This window comes from Mytilus edulis, chromosome 11 (genome assembly GCF_963676685.1).
Source record: "Mytilus edulis chromosome 11, xbMytEdul2.2, whole genome shotgun sequence".
Lineage (NCBI taxonomy): Eukaryota > Metazoa > Mollusca > Bivalvia > Mytilida > Mytilidae > Mytilus > Mytilus edulis.
In genome coordinates this window covers 78,594,182-78,618,772 of record NC_092354.1, presented here as the reverse complement: position 1 = coordinate 78,618,772, position 24,591 = coordinate 78,594,182, and positions in this window count along the sequence as shown.

Here is a 24,591-nt window from a genome sequence, read left to right as displayed (position 1 = left end):
TTGGGGGGATATATGACATGTTCACCCCCCTTTTTGCAATATTTTATGGTAAATAAATGCTGAATGTTGCCATGGATACACATACAAGGAATTGATTTTCACCCTTTTAACTTTGGAAAATTGAATCTATGGAAGATACTGATTACATACATATGCACATGTACAACACAAACAGTTAGGTTAATGTATTAAAAATCCAGGAATAGGAGATGATAAAACATTTTGGGGCTCATTTTTAATTTTATTTTCTAACTGTGGAGTGCTACCTTATGGCACATCAGAAAGCACAGAAATGCACTTTTAAAGTTAAAATTGACCACAAATCTTTAGTCTTTTGTGTTCTTGTTTTAGTTCTGATTGTAAAAAAACTGCTAGGAATGCAATTTATGTTAATTTTATTGTTTACTGTCCTTAGCAACCAAATATACACATTTTGACACTTAGACATGTTGCGGTCTTAAATTTGTACCCCGTTAGCTTTGCCCTTGTAACCAAAGATTGCGCTTTATATGATAATCTCAGAATGTATGGCTTTATATTTTTGAATGCGAATAAGTCAAATAAACATTTTTAGCAGGATTTTATATCATAATTTGGCATTAATTAAATTTAATGATGCCAGTACTGTTAGAAATTTATACCCTGCTTGAGAGCTTCTAAACCAAGGTTAGGTATGCTATTTACAGCAAAAATTACCTATAAGTGCTTTCAAACACCTAAAACATGTACAATTTGTCCTCTTTTAAGGCAATTTTATAATTTCAAATAAAAAAAAGGGAAAAGTTTTAGAAATTTACCCCTATAATGAGACAGACTTGAAGTTTTTCACTATGATCCAGCATTTATTTTAAAATCACTTTTTGTCGCGTTTCAACACCAACTGCTAACCTTCATAAAATCTTTATTACTGAACCAATTTTAAAAACTAAGGTACCATTTTCATCGTAACAACTAGTAGAACACAGAAAACATAAAAAAATTTGAGGCAGGAGGGAAAAAAATTCACCTTAATTAAGGTAGCACTCCACAGATAGGTGTGTAGTTTCGCATTTTGGCCCCTGTGGATTTTTTAAATATGAGAGCTAGTGTGCAATAAAATTCATTTTTGGATAGCTGAGTATTTAAATAGCCTTTGTATTGGGTTTATATGAACATCAAGGTTATGTAATGTATGTAATATAGGCTGTTTTCTGTATGACAGTCCGTATTTGCATGTCCATACCATACATTGGTCCGGCAATTATTGTAATGTTTTTTTCCAACTTTTTATCGCACGAACTTTGTGATTGGATTTTACGAAAAAATGAGGCGAAAGACACCCATTTTTTATTTGATCATTAGGAAGATTTAAGAAAACAGTTTCTAAAAAGGTATCACTCAAAGGCATTGAAATTCTAGTTTGATCCAAATTTTGGGGGGATATATGACATGTTCACCCCCCTTTTTGCAATATTTTATGGTAAATAAATGCTGAATGTTGCCATGGATACACATACAAGGAATTGATTTTCACCCTTTTAACTTTGGAAAATTGAATCTATGGAAGATACTGATTACATACATATGCACATGTACAACACAAACAGTTAGGTTAATGTATTAAAAATCCAGGAATAGGAGATGATAAAACATTTTGGGGCTCATTTTTAATTTTATTTTCTAACTGTGGAGTGCTACCTTATGGCACATCAGAAAGCACAGAAATGCACTTTTAAAGTTAAAATTGACCACAAATCTTTAGTCTTTTGTGTTCTTGTTTTAGTTCTGATTGTAAAAAAACTGCTAGGAATGCAATTTATGTTAATTTTATTGTTTACTGTCCTTAGCAACCAAATATACACATTTTGACACTTAGACATGTTGCGGTCTTAAATTTGTACCCCGTTAGCTTTGCCCTTGTAACCAAAGATTGCGCTTTATATGATAATCTCAGAATGTATGGCTTTATATTTTTGAATGCGAATAAGTCAAATAAACATTTTTAGCAGGATTTTATATCATAATTTGGCATTAATTAAATTTAATGATGCCAGTACTGTTAGAAATTTATACCCTGCTTGAGAGCTTCTAAACCAAGGTTAGGTATGCTATTTACAGCAAAAATTACCTATAAGTGCTTTCAAACACCTAAAACATGTACAATTTGTCCTCTTTTAAGGCAATTTTATAATTTCAAATAAAAAAAAGGGAAAAGTTTTAGAAATTTACCCCTATAATGAGACAGACTTGAAGTTTTTCACTATGATCCAGCATTTATTTTAAAATCACTTTTTGTCGCGTTTCAACACCAACTGCTAACCTTCATAAAATCTTTATTACTGAACCAATTTTAAAAACTAAGGTACCATTTTCATCGTAACAACTAGTAGAACACAGAAAACATAAAAAAATTTGAGGCAGGAGGGAAAAAAATTCACCTTAATTAAGGTAGCACTCCACAGATAGGTGTGTAGTTTCGCATTTTGGCCCCTGTGGATTTTTTAAATATGAGAGCTAGTGTGCAATAAAATTCATTTTTGGATAGCTGAGTATTTAAATAGCCTTTGTATTGGGTTTATATGAACATCAAGGTTATGTAATGTATGTAATATAGGCTGTTTTCTGTATGACAGTCCGTATTTGCATGTCCATACCATACATTGGTCCGGCAATTATTGTAATGTTTTTTTCCAACTTTTTATCGCACGAACTTTGTGATTGGATTTTACGAAAAAATGAGGCGAAAGACACCCATTTTTTATTTGATCATTAGGAAGATTTAAGAAAACAGTTTCTAAAAAGGTATCACTCAAAGGCATTGAAATTCTAGTTTGATCCAAATTTTGGGGGGATATATGACATGTTCACCCCCCTTTTTGCAATATTTTATGGTAAATAAATGCTGAATGTTGCCATGGATACACATACAAGGAATTGATTTTCACCCTTTTAACTTTGGAAAATTGAATCTATGGAAGATACTGATTACATACATATGCACATGTACAACACAAACAGTTAGGTTAATGTATTAAAAATCCAGGAATAGGAGATGATAAAACATTTTGGGGCTCATTTTTAATTTTATTTTCTAACTGTGGAGTGCTACCTTATGGCACATCAGAAAGCACAGAAATGCACTTTTAAAGTTAAAATTGACCACAAATCTTTAGTCTTTTGTGTTCTTGTTTTAGTTCTGATTGTAAAAAAACTGCTAGGAATGCAATTTATGTTAATTTTATTGTTTACTGTCCTTAGCAACCAAATATACACATTTTGACACTTAGACATGTTGCGGTCTTAAATTTGTACCCCGTTAGCTTTGCCCTTGTAACCAAAGATTGCGCTTTATATGATAATCTCAGAATGTATGGCTTTATATTTTTGAATGCGAATAAGTCAAATAAACATTTTTAGCAGGATTTTATATCATAATTTGGCATTAATTAAATTTAATGATGCCAGTACTGTTAGAAATTTATACCCTGCTTGAGAGCTTCTAAACCAAGGTTAGGTATGCTATTTACAGCAAAAATTACCTATAAGTGCTTTCAAACACCTAAAACATGTACAATTTGTCCTCTTTTAAGGCAATTTTATAATTTCAAATAAAAAAAAGGGAAAAGTTTTAGAAATTTACCCCTATAATGAGACAGACTTGAAGTTTTTCACTATGATCCAGCATTTATTTTAAAATCACTTTTTGTCGCGTTTCAACACCAACTGCTAACCTTCATAAAATCTTTATTACTGAACCAATTTTAAAAACTAAGGTACCATTTTCATCGTAACAACTAGTAGAACACAGAAAACATAAAAAAATTTGAGGCAGGAGGGAAAAAAATTCACCTTAATTAAGGTAGCACTCCACAGATAGGTGTGTAGTTTCGCATTTTGGCCCCTGTGGATTTTTTAAATATGAGAGCTAGTGTGCAATAAAATTCATTTTTGGATAGCTGAGTATTTAAATAGCCTTTGTATTGGGTTTATATGAACATCAAGGTTATGTAATGTATGTAATATAGGCTGTTTTCTGTATGACAGTCCGTATTTGCATGTCCATACCATACATTGGTCCGGCAATTATTGTAATGTTTTTTTCCAACTTTTTATCGCACGAACTTTGTGATTGGATTTTACGAAAAAATGAGGCGAAAGACACCCATTTTTTATTTGATCATTAGGAAGATTTAAGAAAACAGTTTCTAAAAAGGTATCACTCAAAGGCATTGAAATTCTAGTTTGATCCAAATTTTGGGGGGATATATGACATGTTCACCCCCCTTTTTGCAATATTTTATGGTAAATAAATGCTGAATGTTGCCATGGATACACATACAAGGAATTGATTTTCACCCTTTTAACTTTGGAAAATTGAATCTATGGAAGATACTGATTACATACATATGCACATGTACAACACAAACAGTTAGGTTAATGTATTAAAAATCCAGGAATAGGAGATGATAAAACATTTTGGGGCTCATTTTTAATTTTATTTTCTAACTGTGGAGTGCTACCTTATGGCACATCAGAAAGCACAGAAATGCACTTTTAAAGTTAAAATTGACCACAAATCTTTAGTCTTTTGTGTTCTTGTTTTAGTTCTGATTGTAAAAAAACTGCTAGGAATGCAATTTATGTTAATTTTATTGTTTACTGTCCTTAGCAACCAAATATACACATTTTGACACTTAGACATGTTGCGGTCTTAAATTTGTACCCCGTTAGCTTTGCCCTTGTAACCAAAGATTGCGCTTTATATGATAATCTCAGAATGTATGGCTTTATATTTTTGAATGCGAATAAGTCAAATAAACATTTTTAGCAGGATTTTATATCATAATTTGGCATTAATTAAATTTAATGATGCCAGTACTGTTAGAAATTTATACCCTGCTTGAGAGCTTCTAAACCAAGGTTAGGTATGCTATTTACAGCAAAAATTACCTATAAGTGCTTTCAAACACCTAAAACATGTACAATTTGTCCTCTTTTAAGGCAATTTTATAATTTCAAATAAAAAAAAGGGAAAAGTTTTAGAAATTTACCCCTATAATGAGACAGACTTGAAGTTTTTCACTATGATCCAGCATTTATTTTAAAATCACTTTTTGTCGCGTTTCAACACCAACTGCTAACCTTCATAAAATCTTTATTACTGAACCAATTTTAAAAACTAAGGTACCATTTTCATCGTAACAACTAGTAGAACACAGAAAACATAAAAAAATTTGAGGCAGGAGGGAAAAAAATTCACCTTAATTAAGGTAGCACTCCACAGATAGGTGTGTAGTTTCGCATTTTGGCCCCTGTGGATTTTTTAAATATGAGAGCTAGTGTGCAATAAAATTCATTTTTGGATAGCTGAGTATTTAAATAGCCTTTGTATTGGGTTTATATGAACATCAAGGTTATGTAATGTATGTAATATAGGCTGTTTTCTGTATGACAGTCCGTATTTGCATGTCCATACCATACATTGGTCCGGCAATTATTGTAATGTTTTTTTCCAACTTTTTATCGCACGAACTTTGTGATTGGATTTTACGAAAAAATGAGGCGAAAGACACCCATTTTTTATTTGATCATTAGGAAGATTTAAGAAAACAGTTTCTAAAAAGGTATCACTCAAAGGCATTGAAATTCTAGTTTGATCCAAATTTTGGGGGGATATATGACATGTTCACCCCCCTTTTTGCAATATTTTATGGTAAATAAATGCTGAATGTTGCCATGGATACACATACAAGGAATTGATTTTCACCCTTTTAACTTTGGAAAATTGAATCTATGGAAGATACTGATTACATACATATGCACATGTACAACACAAACAGTTAGGTTAATGTATTAAAAATCCAGGAATAGGAGATGATAAAACATTTTGGGGCTCATTTTTAATTTTATTTTCTAACTGTGGAGTGCTACCTTATGGCACATCAGAAAGCACAGAAATGCACTTTTAAAGTTAAAATTGACCACAAATCTTTAGTCTTTTGTGTTCTTGTTTTAGTTCTGATTGTAAAAAAACTGCTAGGAATGCAATTTATGTTAATTTTATTGTTTACTGTCCTTAGCAACCAAATATACACATTTTGACACTTAGACATGTTGCGGTCTTAAATTTGTACCCCGTTAGCTTTGCCCTTGTAACCAAAGATTGCGCTTTATATGATAATCTCAGAATGTATGGCTTTATATTTTTGAATGCGAATAAGTCAAATAAACATTTTTAGCAGGATTTTATATCATAATTTGGCATTAATTAAATTTAATGATGCCAGTACTGTTAGAAATTTATACCCTGCTTGAGAGCTTCTAAACCAAGGTTAGGTATGCTATTTACAGCAAAAATTACCTATAAGTGCTTTCAAACACCTAAAACATGTACAATTTGTCCTCTTTTAAGGCAATTTTATAATTTCAAATAAAAAAAAGGGAAAAGTTTTAGAAATTTACCCCTATAATGAGACAGACTTGAAGTTTTTCACTATGATCCAGCATTTATTTTAAAATCACTTTTTGTCGCGTTTCAACACCAACTGCTAACCTTCATAAAATCTTTATTACTGAACCAATTTTAAAAACTAAGGTACCATTTTCATCGTAACAACTAGTAGAACACAGAAAACATAAAAAAATTTGAGGCAGGAGGGAAAAAAATTCACCTTAATTAAGGTAGCACTCCACAGATAGGTGTGTAGTTTCGCATTTTGGCCCCTGTGGATTTTTTAAATATGAGAGCTAGTGTGCAATAAAATTCATTTTTGGATAGCTGAGTATTTAAATAGCCTTTGTATTGGGTTTATATGAACATCAAGGTTATGTAATGTATGTAATATAGGCTGTTTTCTGTATGACAGTCCGTATTTGCATGTCCATACCATACATTGGTCCGGCAATTATTGTAATGTTTTTTTCCAACTTTTTATCGCACGAACTTTGTGATTGGATTTTACGAAAAAATGAGGCGAAAGACACCCATTTTTTATTTGATCATTAGGAAGATTTAAGAAAACAGTTTCTAAAAAGGTATCACTCAAAGGCATTGAAATTCTAGTTTGATCCAAATTTTGGGGGGATATATGACATGTTCACCCCCCTTTTTGCAATATTTTATGGTAAATAAATGCTGAATGTTGCCATGGATACACATACAAGGAATTGATTTTCACCCTTTTAACTTTGGAAAATTGAATCTATGGAAGATACTGATTACATACATATGCACATGTACAACACAAACAGTTAGGTTAATGTATTAAAAATCCAGGAATAGGAGATGATAAAACATTTTGGGGCTCATTTTTAATTTTATTTTCTAACTGTGGAGTGCTACCTTATGGCACATCAGAAAGCACAGAAATGCACTTTTAAAGTTAAAATTGACCACAAATCTTTAGTCTTTTGTGTTCTTGTTTTAGTTCTGATTGTAAAAAAACTGCTAGGAATGCAATTTATGTTAATTTTATTGTTTACTGTCCTTAGCAACCAAATATACACATTTTGACACTTAGACATGTTGCGGTCTTAAATTTGTACCCCGTTAGCTTTGCCCTTGTAACCAAAGATTGCGCTTTATATGATAATCTCAGAATGTATGGCTTTATATTTTTGAATGCGAATAAGTCAAATAAACATTTTTAGCAGGATTTTATATCATAATTTGGCATTAATTAAATTTAATGATGCCAGTACTGTTAGAAATTTATACCCTGCTTGAGAGCTTCTAAACCAAGGTTAGGTATGCTATTTACAGCAAAAATTACCTATAAGTGCTTTCAAACACCTAAAACATGTACAATTTGTCCTCTTTTAAGGCAATTTTATAATTTCAAATAAAAAAAAGGGAAAAGTTTTAGAAATTTACCCCTATAATGAGACAGACTTGAAGTTTTTCACTATGATCCAGCATTTATTTTAAAATCACTTTTTGTCGCGTTTCAACACCAACTGCTAACCTTCATAAAATCTTTATTACTGAACCAATTTTAAAAACTAAGGTACCATTTTCATCGTAACAACTAGTAGAACACAGAAAACATAAAAAAATTTGAGGCAGGAGGGAAAAAAATTCACCTTAATTAAGGTAGCACTCCACAGATAGGTGTGTAGTTTCGCATTTTGGCCCCTGTGGATTTTTTAAATATGAGAGCTAGTGTGCAATAAAATTCATTTTTGGATAGCTGAGTATTTAAATAGCCTTTGTATTGGGTTTATATGAACATCAAGGTTATGTAATGTATGTAATATAGGCTGTTTTCTGTATGACAGTCCGTATTTGCATGTCCATACCATACATTGGTCCGGCAATTATTGTAATGTTTTTTTCCAACTTTTTATCGCACGAACTTTGTGATTGGATTTTACGAAAAAATGAGGCGAAAGACACCCATTTTTTATTTGATCATTAGGAAGATTTAAGAAAACAGTTTCTAAAAAGGTATCACTCAAAGGCATTGAAATTCTAGTTTGATCCAAATTTTGGGGGGATATATGACATGTTCACCCCCCTTTTTGCAATATTTTATGGTAAATAAATGCTGAATGTTGCCATGGATACACATACAAGGAATTGATTTTCACCCTTTTAACTTTGGAAAATTGAATCTATGGAAGATACTGATTACATACATATGCACATGTACAACACAAACAGTTAGGTTAATGTATTAAAAATCCAGGAATAGGAGATGATAAAACATTTTGGGGCTCATTTTTAATTTTATTTTCTAACTGTGGAGTGCTACCTTATGGCACATCAGAAAGCACAGAAATGCACTTTTAAAGTTAAAATTGACCACAAATCTTTAGTCTTTTGTGTTCTTGTTTTAGTTCTGATTGTAAAAAAACTGCTAGGAATGCAATTTATGTTAATTTTATTGTTTACTGTCCTTAGCAACCAAATATACACATTTTGACACTTAGACATGTTGCGGTCTTAAATTTGTACCCCGTTAGCTTTGCCCTTGTAACCAAAGATTGCGCTTTATATGATAATCTCAGAATGTATGGCTTTATATTTTTGAATGCGAATAAGTCAAATAAACATTTTTAGCAGGATTTTATATCATAATTTGGCATTAATTAAATTTAATGATGCCAGTACTGTTAGAAATTTATACCCTGCTTGAGAGCTTCTAAACCAAGGTTAGGTATGCTATTTACAGCAAAAATTACCTATAAGTGCTTTCAAACACCTAAAACATGTACAATTTGTCCTCTTTTAAGGCAATTTTATAATTTCAAATAAAAAAAAGGGAAAAGTTTTAGAAATTTACCCCTATAATGAGACAGACTTGAAGTTTTTCACTATGATCCAGCATTTATTTTAAAATCACTTTTTGTCGCGTTTCAACACCAACTGCTAACCTTCATAAAATCTTTATTACTGAACCAATTTTAAAAACTAAGGTACCATTTTCATCGTAACAACTAGTAGAACACAGAAAACATAAAAAAATTTGAGGCAGGAGGGAAAAAAATTCACCTTAATTAAGGTAGCACTCCACAGATAGGTGTGTAGTTTCGCATTTTGGCCCCTGTGGATTTTTTAAATATGAGAGCTAGTGTGCAATAAAATTCATTTTTGGATAGCTGAGTATTTAAATAGCCTTTGTATTGGGTTTATATGAACATCAAGGTTATGTAATGTATGTAATATAGGCTGTTTTCTGTATGACAGTCCGTATTTGCATGTCCATACCATACATTGGTCCGGCAATTATTGTAATGTTTTTTTCCAACTTTTTATCGCACGAACTTTGTGATTGGATTTTACGAAAAAATGAGGCGAAAGACACCCATTTTTTATTTGATCATTAGGAAGATTTAAGAAAACAGTTTCTAAAAAGGTATCACTCAAAGGCATTGAAATTCTAGTTTGATCCAAATTTTGGGGGGATATATGACATGTTCACCCCCCTTTTTGCAATATTTTATGGTAAATAAATGCTGAATGTTGCCATGGATACACATACAAGGAATTGATTTTCACCCTTTTAACTTTGGAAAATTGAATCTATGGAAGATACTGATTACATACATATGCACATGTACAACACAAACAGTTAGGTTAATGTATTAAAAATCCAGGAATAGGAGATGATAAAACATTTTGGGGCTCATTTTTAATTTTATTTTCTAACTGTGGAGTGCTACCTTATGGCACATCAGAAAGCACAGAAATGCACTTTTAAAGTTAAAATTGACCACAAATCTTTAGTCTTTTGTGTTCTTGTTTTAGTTCTGATTGTAAAAAAACTGCTAGGAATGCAATTTATGTTAATTTTATTGTTTACTGTCCTTAGCAACCAAATATACACATTTTGACACTTAGACATGTTGCGGTCTTAAATTTGTACCCCGTTAGCTTTGCCCTTGTAACCAAAGATTGCGCTTTATATGATAATCTCAGAATGTATGGCTTTATATTTTTGAATGCGAATAAGTCAAATAAACATTTTTAGCAGGATTTTATATCATAATTTGGCATTAATTAAATTTAATGATGCCAGTACTGTTAGAAATTTATACCCTGCTTGAGAGCTTCTAAACCAAGGTTAGGTATGCTATTTACAGCAAAAATTACCTATAAGTGCTTTCAAACACCTAAAACATGTACAATTTGTCCTCTTTTAAGGCAATTTTATAATTTCAAATAAAAAAAAGGGAAAAGTTTTAGAAATTTACCCCTATAATGAGACAGACTTGAAGTTTTTCACTATGATCCAGCATTTATTTTAAAATCACTTTTTGTCGCGTTTCAACACCAACTGCTAACCTTCATAAAATCTTTATTACTGAACCAATTTTAAAAACTAAGGTACCATTTTCATCGTAACAACTAGTAGAACACAGAAAACATAAAAAAATTTGAGGCAGGAGGGAAAAAAATTCACCTTAATTAAGGTAGCACTCCACAGATAGGTGTGTAGTTTCGCATTTTGGCCCCTGTGGATTTTTTAAATATGAGAGCTAGTGTGCAATAAAATTCATTTTTGGATAGCTGAGTATTTAAATAGCCTTTGTATTGGGTTTATATGAACATCAAGGTTATGTAATGTATGTAATATAGGCTGTTTTCTGTATGACAGTCCGTATTTGCATGTCCATACCATACATTGGTCCGGCAATTATTGTAATGTTTTTTTCCAACTTTTTATCGCACGAACTTTGTGATTGGATTTTACGAAAAAATGAGGCGAAAGACACCCATTTTTTATTTGATCATTAGGAAGATTTAAGAAAACAGTTTCTAAAAAGGTATCACTCAAAGGCATTGAAATTCTAGTTTGATCCAAATTTTGGGGGGATATATGACATGTTCACCCCCCTTTTTGCAATATTTTATGGTAAATAAATGCTGAATGTTGCCATGGATACACATACAAGGAATTGATTTTCACCCTTTTAACTTTGGAAAATTGAATCTATGGAAGATACTGATTACATACATATGCACATGTACAACACAAACAGTTAGGTTAATGTATTAAAAATCCAGGAATAGGAGATGATAAAACATTTTGGGGCTCATTTTTAATTTTATTTTCTAACTGTGGAGTGCTACCTTATGGCACATCAGAAAGCACAGAAATGCACTTTTAAAGTTAAAATTGACCACAAATCTTTAGTCTTTTGTGTTCTTGTTTTAGTTCTGATTGTAAAAAAACTGCTAGGAATGCAATTTATGTTAATTTTATTGTTTACTGTCCTTAGCAACCAAATATACACATTTTGACACTTAGACATGTTGCGGTCTTAAATTTGTACCCCGTTAGCTTTGCCCTTGTAACCAAAGATTGCGCTTTATATGATAATCTCAGAATGTATGGCTTTATATTTTTGAATGCGAATAAGTCAAATAAACATTTTTAGCAGGATTTTATATCATAATTTGGCATTAATTAAATTTAATGATGCCAGTACTGTTAGAAATTTATACCCTGCTTGAGAGCTTCTAAACCAAGGTTAGGTATGCTATTTACAGCAAAAATTACCTATAAGTGCTTTCAAACACCTAAAACATGTACAATTTGTCCTCTTTTAAGGCAATTTTATAATTTCAAATAAAAAAAAGGGAAAAGTTTTAGAAATTTACCCCTATAATGAGACAGACTTGAAGTTTTTCACTATGATCCAGCATTTATTTTAAAATCACTTTTTGTCGCGTTTCAACACCAACTGCTAACCTTCATAAAATCTTTATTACTGAACCAATTTTAAAAACTAAGGTACCATTTTCATCGTAACAACTAGTAGAACACAGAAAACATAAAAAAATTTGAGGCAGGAGGGAAAAAAATTCACCTTAATTAAGGTAGCACTCCACAGATAGGTGTGTAGTTTCGCATTTTGGCCCCTGTGGATTTTTTAAATATGAGAGCTAGTGTGCAATAAAATTCATTTTTGGATAGCTGAGTATTTAAATAGCCTTTGTATTGGGTTTATATGAACATCAAGGTTATGTAATGTATGTAATATAGGCTGTTTTCTGTATGACAGTCCGTATTTGCATGTCCATACCATACATTGGTCCGGCAATTTTTGTAATGTTTTTTTCCAACTTTTTATCGCACGAACTTTGTGATTGGATTTTACGAAAAAATGAGGCGAAAGACACCCATTTTTTATTTGATCATTAGGAAGATTTAAGAAAACAGTTTCTAAAAAGGTATCACTCAAAGGCATTGAAATTCTAGTTTGATCCAAATTTTGGGGGGATATATGACATGTTCACCCCCCTTTTTGCAATATTTTATGGTAAATAAATGCTGAATGTTGCCATGGATACACATACAAGGAATTGATTTTCACCCTTTTAACTTTGGAAAATTGAATCTATGGAAGATACTGATTACATACATATGCACATGTACAACACAAACAGTTAGGTTAATGTATTAAAAATCCAGGAATAGGAGATGATAAAACATTTTGGGGCTCATTTTTAATTTTATTTTCTAACTGTGGAGTGCTACCTTATGGCACATCAGAAAGCACAGAAATGCACTTTTAAAGTTAAAATTGACCACAAATCTTTAGTCTTTTGTGTTCTTGTTTTAGTTCTGATTGTAAAAAAACTGCTAGGAATGCAATTTATGTTAATTTTATTGTTTACTGTCCTTAGCAACCAAATATACACATTTTGACACTTAGACATGTTGCGGTCTTAAATTTGTACCCCGTTAGCTTTGCCCTTGTAACCAAAGATTGCGCTTTATATGATAATCTCAGAATGTATGGCTTTATATTTTTGAATGCGAATAAGTCAAATAAACATTTTTAGCAGGATTTTATATCATAATTTGGCATTAATTAAATTTAATGATGCCAGTACTGTTAGAAATTTATACCCTGCTTGAGAGCTTCTAAACCAAGGTTAGGTATGCTATTTACAGCAAAAATTACCTATAAGTGCTTTCAAACACCTAAAACATGTACAATTTGTCCTCTTTTAAGGCAATTTTATAATTTCAAATAAAAAAAAGGGAAAAGTTTTAGAAATTTACCCCTATAATGAGACAGACTTGAAGTTTTTCACTATGATCCAGCATTTATTTTAAAATCACTTTTTGTCGCGTTTCAACACCAACTGCTAACCTTCATAAAATCTTTATTACTGAACCAATTTTAAAAACTAAGGTACCATTTTCATCGTAACAACTAGTAGAACACAGAAAACATAAAAAAATTTGAGGCAGGAGGGAAAAAAATTCACCTTAATTAAGGTAGCACTCCACAGATAGGTGTGTAGTTTCGCATTTTGGCCCCTGTGGATTTTTTAAATATGAGAGCTAGTGTGCAATAAAATTCATTTTTGGATAGCTGAGTATTTAAATAGCCTTTGTATTGGGTTTATATGAACATCAAGGTTATGTAATGTATGTAATATAGGCTGTTTTCTGTATGACAGTCCGTATTTGCATGTCCATACCATACATTGGTCCGGCAATTATTGTAATGTTTTTTTCCAACTTTTTATCGCACGAACTTTGTGATTGGATTTTACGAAAAAATGAGGCGAAAGACACCCATTTTTTATTTGATCATTAGGAAGATTTAAGAAAACAGTTTCTAAAAAGGTATCACTCAAAGGCATTGAAATTCTAGTTTGATCCAAATTTTGGGGGGATATATGACATGTTCACCCCCCTTTTTGCAATATTTTATGGTAAATAAATGCTGAATGTTGCCATGGATACACATACAAGGAATTGATTTTCACCCTTTTAACTTTGGAAAATTGAATCTATGGAAGATACTGATTACATACATATGCACATGTACAACACAAACAGTTAGGTTAATGTATTAAAAATCCAGGAATAGGAGATGATAAAACATTTTGGGGCTCATTTTTAATTTTATTTTCTAACTGTGGAGTGCTACCTTATGGCACATCAGAAAGCACAGAAATGCACTTTTAAAGTTAAAATTGACCACAAATCTTTAGTCTTTTGTGTTCTTGTTTTAGTTCTGATTGTAAAAAAACTGCTAGGAATGCAATTTATGTTAATTTTATTGTTTACTGTCCTTAGCAACCAAATATACACATTTTGACACTTAGACATGTTGCGGTCTTAAATTTGTACCCCGTTAGCTTTGCCCTTGTAACCAAAGATTGCGCTTTATATGATAATCTCAGAATGTATGGCTTTATATTTTTGAATGCGAATAAGTCAAATAAACATTTTTAGCAGGATTTTATATCATAATTTGGCATTAATTAAATTTAATGATGCCAGTACTGTTAGAAATTTATACCCTGCTTGAGAGCTTCTAAACCAAGGTTAGGTATGCTATTTACAGCAAAAATTACCTATAAGTGCTTTCAAACACCTAAAACATGTACAATTTGTCCTCTTTTAAGGCAATTTTATAATTTCAAATAAAAAAAAGGGAAAAGTTTTAGAAATTTACCCCTATAATGAGACAGACTTGAAGTTTTTCACTATGATCCAGCATTTATTTTAAAATCACTTTTTGTCGCGTTTCAACACCAACTGCTAACCTTCATAAAATCTTTATTACTGAACCAATTTTAAAAACTAAGGTACCATTTTCATCGTAACAACTAGTAGAACACAGAAAACATAAAAAAATTTGAGGCAGGAGGGAAAAAAATTCACCTTAATTAAGGTAGCACTCCACAGATAGGTGTGTAGTTTCGCATTTTGGCCCCTGTGGATTTTTTAAATATGAGAGCTAGTGTGCAATAAAATTCATTTTTGGATAGCTGAGTATTTAAATAGCCTTTGTATTGGGTTTATATGAACATCAAGGTTATGTAATGTATGTAATATAGGCTGTTTTCTGTATGACAGTCCGTATTTGCATGTCCATACCATACATTGGTCCGGCAATTATTGTAATGTTTTTTTCCAACTTTTTATCGCACGAACTTTGTGATTGGATTTTACGAAAAAATGAGGCGAAAGACACCCATTTTTTATTTGATCATTAGGAAGATTTAAGAAAACAGTTTCTAAAAAGGTATCACTCAAAGGCATTGAAATTCTAGTTTGATCCAAATTTTGGGGGGATATATGACATGTTCACCCCCCTTTTTGCAATATTTTATGGTAAATAAATGCTGAATGTTGCCATGGATACACATACAAGGAATTGATTTTCACCCTTTTAACTTTGGAAAATTGAATCTATGGAAGATACTGATTACATACATATGCACATGTACAACACAAACAGTTAGGTTAATGTATTAAAAATCCAGGAATAGGAGATGATAAAACATTTTGGGGCTCATTTTTAATTTTATTTTCTAACTGTGGAGTGCTACCTTAAGGCGACGAGTATTTTTGTATGCAATGTGCCCTTAACGTGTCTAAAACTTATCTGTAGCGTTTTCAACGCTCGTATAGCGTGTATATTATGTGCGTGCAGTTTACAGGTACATGTATATACGTTTGACAAACGCTTGAGCTGAATGATTTTTTTTTAAGTTCCATTAAAATTTTCCTGAAGTAAAAGCGTTCACCAAGCGTATACCTTTGCATTTCGACGTACTTCAAACTTATGGAACGCGTGTTTAAACGCTTGCGTAAAGTTCCTCTGGTGAGCAACTAAGTTACGCATACGATGATACGGACTTTGTTAATTTTCTTTTTTGACTGATTGTTTTACATTGTCATTTCGGGGCCTTTTATAGCCGACTATGCGGTACGTGCTTTGCCTGTTGTTGAAGGCCGTACGGTGACCCATAGTTTGTATTTCTGTGTTATTTTGGTTTCTTGCAGATAGTTGTCTCAATCTTCTTTTTTTATATTCGATATCTTATCGCCGACCTGGTTAAGTCTGCTAAAAATGCATGCATGATTCATTTTTAGGTTATCAGTCGTAATTAAAGTGGCACATTTAATTCGTTGTTTCATTGCTTGAAGTATCATTTCTTACATCTGCATGGTCAAATGTGTATTTTTTTAAAATAAATTTTAGATTTAGATTTCAGTCACGGTTATTTCCCCCCCTTCATATTGAATATCTATACTTATCAGTCGCATTTTAATGACGAAAAGGATTCAGAGGTTATTATGCGACCTCCTTGTTTTAAAAAGAAGTAAATAATGTTGCAATATTTAAACAAAGAAAATAACTTTAAATTTGCAATATTAATGAAAATAAATACGGACATAACTTTCATAATTAATTTTAACGTTATTTTCAATAAACGATTTTTTTTTAAATCCTCGTTTTTACACCTATTTGAGGCACGTATTTATGATTATATTTCCATGTCCTTGGTCTATCCTAGACGTAAAATTTCAAAAAGTGCTAATACTTTTTTTAAAGATATTATTTTTAATTGTTCTCGTTCACAATATTTTATTTTTTCATATTCAATATCTATTTAATTTTATTTTTAATAACCATTTTTTTTTTATTAAAGTTGCAATATTTAACCAAAAAAAATAACTGTAATTTAATCATATGCAAGAAAGACTTCCCTTTAATTTCAGTATAAAAAAATAAATAGCTTGCTTTTTACAACATGTACATCTTCACTAAACGTAAAATCTAAAATAAAATGCTACTAAAACTCTTTCTAAAGATTTTATTTTTAATTATTCTCGTTCAGAATATAAAGCGCATTGTTTACATGAAATCTTATCTCATATCTAAACACAGCTGGTTACATCGTTTGACTAATTAAAATACTACGCATGTAGGTTAATATTAGCAGCTTGTAATCGTGTGCAAGAAAATATTATATCATAATAAATTTCAGATCATACGTAAAATATCTCTATAGCAACTTAAGATGCTAATGCATATTCAACAGATTTGTAAGCTATTGCGCATGCATTTGAAAGGTGGTCATAGCTATTGCGCATGTATTTGAAAGGTGGTCATAGAAAGACCAGAAGTGTTCCGACTAACATCCGCTGTTCCGAAAGACTACATCACTCGTCCAATATATACTGCGTAAACCCTCAGGGGTTTACGCAATAAACCCTCAGGGGTTTACGCAATAATACAAGACTAACAAAGGCCAAATGCTCCTGACTTGGGACAGGCGCAAAAATGCGGCGGGGTTAAACATGTGTTATATTAAAATTTTGTCTTTGGCAATTCACAATTTTACTATAACAACTACATGTTTGTTGCTAAGCAACATGGGTATATTCTTTATTTTTAATATTTTGCAATAAGAGTTATTACTGTTTAAGAATTATGCAAAGTTATTTTACATACAAATTTATTCAGAATAAATTGTATTTGGTATTAGATTTTATGCGTTTAAATATCAAGATAGTATGGCAATGATTTTATTAATTTTAAAGGTTTATTGTTTCCATAGCAACAAATTATTATACAAAACATTTGAAATTAAATATCCTTTTTAGTTGAAATGATTCGGTTTATTTAACATATTGTATTATGCATTAACCTGTACGTAAATTTTTGTAAAGCTGTTTCACTTGATAAAATAGAGTTTGGGCAAGTTTTATTTTATTAGTTAAAATTTGCATAGAGTTATGTCCCTTAATTTAGTTCATTTGTGAAATTCTAAATTTATTATCAAGTGAGACTTGCTATTTTATTGTGTAAAATCTGTAGCACTTTGATTACTGATTTCAAGAAATAAACATCTATATTTACTAGAACTTTCTCTTGTTTTACACCAGGCGCTAAAAGTCATCAGACACAGCAGCAGAAATTCAGTACAACACATGTTTGTGAGATCTCAACCCTCCCCCTATACCTCTAGCCAATGTAGAAAAGTAAACGCATAACAATACTCACATTAAAATTCAGTTAAAGAGAAGTCCGAGTCTGATGTCAGAAGATGTAACCAAAGAAAATAAACAAAATGACAATAATACATAAATAACAACAGACTACTAGCAGGTAACTGACATGCCAGCTCCAGACTTCAATTAAACTGACTGAAAGATTATGATTTCATCATATGAACATCAGGCACAATCCTTCCCGTTAGACGCCAAAATATGCAATCTTTAATGACCTGACAACAGTATCGTAACTATATCCCTTCTTAATAAGTCTATTCAAAGGTTTTGTTAGTTTTTGAGGTTAATACTGACACCTTTGTGCTTTATAAAGAATATTTCCATAAAAAATTGGATGTGAAATACCTGAAAGTATAAGAAGTCTGCATGTTGAGCTATATATACGAATGATGTCCTTATACCGATGATAAAATTTAGTAAATGTTTTGACTAGTTTGTGATATCGAAAACACCGGTGTAATAATTTTTCAGTAATACATAAATTTCTCTCGTTAAAATCTAAAACATTGTAACATACACGAGCGAATCGTACAAGTTGAGATATATAAACACCGTAAGATGGTGACAAGGGTACGTCACCATCTAAAAATGGATAATTAACGATAGGAAATGAAAAATCATCTCTTTTATCATAAATTTTAGTATTCAGCTTTCCGTTAGTGATATAGATATCAAGATCGAGGAAATGGCAGTGGTCATTGTTAGTATTAGCTTTATTTAAAGTAAGTTCAACAGGATAAATTTCTTTAATATACATGCTGAAGTCGTCATTATTGAGAGCCAAAACATCATCCAAATATCTAAAAGTATTATTAAATTTGTTTCGATGGGCCTTTGCTTTGTCTTAAATTGTAACTCATAGCAATACAAAAACAGGTCTGCAATAAGTGGTGCAAATTCAAGTAAAAATTCAAGGGCATATATAGTATCAAAGCATGTCCAATTGAGATAATTTTTTTGTTTATTGCTACTAAAAAATGACTATACAGGGTAGAAAAATCAAAACTTTGAACAGATTTAAAATCACCAATATTAGCATGCAATTTATCAAGTACTTCCAACGAGTTCTTGACACTCCAAAAGTAATTAATTCCACTATTTTCGAAGGCCTTATTTGAACAATTTATTATCAGGTTTTTAATTGTACCAAGTGTGCTGGTAAGAAGAATAGACAATTTAGTAGTGGATCAATGGCTTGAAGACGAAATAAATCTATATTTGTAAGGTGTTTTGTGTAGCTTAATCGCAAGATACATGACAGCAACACTTTATTCCAAAAAAGGGGGGTGCACAACATATAAATGTGGGTATATTATACCTCCGGTTGTGGTTTGAACTCCCCTGCCCTATTCATAAAATAATAATGTGAAAATCCCTTCTCCGTCACAAATATATTTCACATCTACCACTATCTTACTTAAATGAGATGATATTAGGAGATATAAAGATAAAAACACAAATTTTAGTCTACAGTAGGTGCACATCATGTACGTATGGGTCGACCCATTAATTGGTATAAGAATTTCTACCCATTGATTTATTGCCTTCTTAAAGTTGCAGATCATCTCTATTTGCCTGTAACGAGAAAGTATCATGTTTCCAAGAAACCAGTACAAAAGTTGGCAAAATATAATGATAGTTTTACAACCCAAGCAGAACAAAATAACAGACCAAGGAACAAAATGAACCAAATTAGGTTCAGGTACTAAAGAAAACATGTAAGTTGAGTTAATTGCATCTGTGTTAACCTTTATTTCAAGTTCATTTACTAAGATAATTGCAAAATTCATCTAATTTTGAATTATACACAGGATGGGATCACGAAATTAAAAAGAGAGGCGAAAGATACCAAACGGACATTCTAACTCATTAGTCGAAAATAAACTGTCAACACCATGACAACAAAAGACTAAAAGACAAACAGACAAACAACAGTACACAAGACACAACATAGAAAACTAAAAACTGAACAAAACGAACCCTATCAAAAACCAGGGGTGACATCAGGCAAGCTGATTCTGCTCCACATGTGACACCAGTCGTGCTGCTCAGGATGACGGTCTCTTCTTTTCACTTTTCTTATAGTCCTAAGTGTGCCTCATCTATACAATAAAGGGACAAGTCAGCAGTAGCATAAGGGCAATTTGTTTTGTTAGGGAGGCCAATTGTGTGTCGAAAAACATGAATGTGGTCTCAGTTTTAGTGAACTTTTTCTTTTCGTCAGAGTATTGTTTTATTACATAAAAAAAATGAGAAGATGCGGTTTAAGTGCCGAAGAGATATCTCTCCATCAGAGACTAAATGGAGTAGACATTAGCATAGATTGGTCACTGTACTACGGCCTTCAACCGTTGAAAGTCCATATCGTATACCAAGTTTTGAAAGACCCCGAAATGACAAATGTATAAACAAGTTTAAACGAGAAAAACTACTGGTCAGATTTATGAACAAAACAATTCACGAAAAGTTATACGATACTGATTGTAAGCAGCAACAAACGACATCCACTGAATTACAGGCTCATGAATTGGGACAGGCATATGCAGAATAATATGGCTAGTAAAACATGTTAACTGGCGTGCCAAAGGCCCCCCCCACAACAACCCCTAACCTCGGAGAGTGTTGCAACAACATACTAAAAGACAAAACACAGATTTGTGTGTTACTGAAAACTAATTAAAATCAAGTAAATAACAACTTATAAAAAATATATCCTGTACTAGTATAAAAGGCCAAACTGAAATAGGTGTTACCAGTTTCTATTCGTTTAAAAAAACCTCTTGGAACAGCAATGCACGATTAATAAAACTAGACTTCTGAGCTCACATACAGACAAGAGAATTCCTTTATATTTTGATTCTGCTCGGAACACTTTTTGCTGAATCAGCATTTATTTACCGATCAGACAATAACTGGATCAAATAAGTAAATTAACAGTAGGTTTATTCTTATTTTAAAAAACCATCATACTTATTCAAAATCAAGGAATGGAACATTAGTCCTGAAATATGAATATTTTGACAGGATATTTAATGTTCAGTGGCAGTCTTCAGTTCATTGATTGTTAACGTCCTCGTGTTAATCAGGAAGCCAATGAATAGTATGAATTATGTGATATTCTGTAGCAATTTTCACTTCATTGGTCATTGACTTGTATGCTTTAGGAAGACAATGCATAGTATGAACAATGTATGTGATGTCCAGTGGCAACTTTCGCTTCATTGGTTGTTACCATGAGTTAATTAGGAAGACAATAATTGGAAGTGGCAACTTTCGCTTCATTGGTTGTTACCATGAGTTAATTAGGAAGACAAATCATAATTGGAAGTGGCAACTTTCACTTCATTGTTCGTTGCCTTGTGTAATTTAGAAAGACAATACAATACATATTATGAACCATGTGATATCCATTGGCACCTTTCACTACATTGGTCGTTGCCTTGTGATGTCAAGTGGCAACTTTAACTTCATTGGCAGTTGCCTTGTGTTAAACAGGAAGACAATACCAGAGTAGGGGGATAAGGGTGCCCTTATTCATTTATTCATTCCCTTGTTATTTAGGAAGACACAAACAGTATGATCCATGTGATGTTAAGTGGCAACTTTCACTTCTTTTGCCGTTACCTTGTGTTATTTAGGAAGGCAAAATGATAGTGTGAATTATGTGATATTCAGTGGCAGTCTTCAAATTTATGAATGTTAGTGTAAAAGTCCCAGATAAAATACAATGCATATGCCAATTTTTGTAAAATTCAAAATTAACCAAAAACTACAGGCTCTACAGAACCTGTCTCTCTCACCTGCATCTTCAACAATAGCCATTTTCGAGTAATCAAAGTGCTTGTAAGCACTGAGGGTAAAGATTGCTTCAATTTATCAGTGCAAAGTAACATTAAACATTGCATTGTTTAAACCATTGGTTGTAGTTGATTTAACAGTAATTCTAGACAAAGGAATATAAATCCAATTTTTAAAGATGGCTTTAACAATTACATCATTTACTTTTTTAACAGTTATTAGATTCTTGCACCTTGCAAAAGTTATGTAATTTTCTTGACAGGTGTGACATCATTATGTGCCTTGAATATCTGAGCATTTATATATTACATCGATAAATTTCTGGAAATATTCATGGATAAGATGTATAGAATGTTATGATCAATGCACTATATTTTGTGTATCAAAAAAGTAGTGATAAGTCTTGGAACATTTAGATATCAAGTCAGTCCAAAAGGGTAACAAGAGTGCACACACTGAAATGTCTCGCCTTCTTTACTAATCATTGATATTATGTTGATAGTCCTAAGTATAAAGCATTATTACAACTGTCACATAAGCTTAACATTATAAAAGTTAGTTAAACAAAGACCAATGAACCATGAAAATGAGGTCAAGGTCAGATGAACCATGCCAGGCAGACATGTACAGCTAACAATGCTTCCATACAACAAATATAGTTGACCTATTACTTATAGTTTAAGAAAAGTAGACCAAAACACAAAAACTTAACACTGTCCAATGAACCGTGCAATTGAGGTCATGGTCAAATAAAACCTGCGGGACTGACATATAGATCATAATATATTTCCATACACCAAATATAGTTGACCTTTGGCATATAATATTAGATAAAAAGATCAAAACTTAAAAACTTAACTTTGACCACTGAACCATGAAAATGAGGTCAAGGTCAGATGACATCTGCCCGCTAGACATGTACACCTTACAATCATTCCATACAACAAATATAGTAGACCTAATGCATAAAGTATGAGAAAAACAGACCAAAACACAAAAACTTAACTATAACCACTGAACCATGAAAATGAGGTCAAGGTCAGATGACACCTGCCAATTGGACATGTACACCTTCCAGTCCTTCCATACACCAAATATACTAGCCCTATTGCTTATAGTATCTGAGATATGGACTTGACCACCAAAACTTAACCTTGGTCACTGATCCATGAAATGAGGTCGAGGTCAAGTGAAAACTGTCTAACGGGCATGAGGACATTGCAAGGTACGCACATACCAAATATAGTTATCTTATTACTTATAATAAGAGAGAATTCAACGTTACAAAAATTCTGAACTTTTTTTTCAAGTGGTCACTGAACCATGAAAATGAGGTCATGGACATTGGACATGTGACTGACGGAAACTTCGTAACATGAGGCATCTGTATACAAAATATTAAGCATCAAGGTCTTCCACCTTCTAAAATATATAGCTTTTAAAAAGTGAGATAACACCGCCACCGCCGTACCCGCCGCCAGATCACTATCCCTATGTCGAGCTTTCTGCAACAAAAGTTGCAGGCTCAACAAAAATCATTATTACATTGGTTGCAATGAATTACATTGATTTCCCAGTTAGATAAAAACCGATAATTTCACATGTGAAATAAACGTGGTTATTTCACTCTCTGACGTCATACAACAATAGGTGTTGTCAAGACGTCGATAACGTCGGATCAAAACAAATTGTCAATGCGTAGGAAAAAGATATAGTTCCTTACATTTTCTACATTACTTTCATAAAAATAAGGCCATTTGCCAATGTAATAAAAAGAATAACTAATCGCCGTATTTGAATATCAAAAATAAGACAACTTGTGACCGAACACCGCTAAGGATTAAACGAGTGCGCAGCACTCGTTTAATCCATGCGTCATTTGGTCACGCGTTGTCTTATTTTTGATATTCAAATACGGCGATTAGTTATACTATAATTATTAAAGGGAAATAATTCTATCAATACTAAACTGACACAATATTTTATACTTATACTCTAATAATGATTGTGGTCTAGTGTGGTTATCTTTGGCAAAGCTAATAGAAATTTGTAAGAAGTCAATCATAAACACCAAAAAAAAAAGAGGGGGAGGGGAATCATCATTAAAGGGCAATAACTCAGATAAGGAGTCATCCAACGATTTCTGCTAAGTCATTTTTTTCTATAAGAAGTCGTCTGGCAATAATTATGCATCAGTAAATGGACACAAGGTAGATCTTAACTTTCTTAACATTTCTGACCAAGTTAGATTTTATCTGTTCATAGCACTTTTCAATATTATTGACAAATCTTGCATTTGACTCTGTTGTTCTATGTTTAGCCATGTTGGCAATGTTGGTTAGCAGGTACTTGATACTCCAATGATTGAGAATAAGCTAGAATAAATTTGACCCAGTAGCTTCAGTAATATTTTTAGTAAAAGTTAATGACGGATGAAGAGGGACGCCAAGTGATTAGAAAAGTTCACTTGGCCTTTTGGCCAGATGAGCTCAAAAGCAGTTATCAGGAAATCATAAATATATTTCTCTTAATA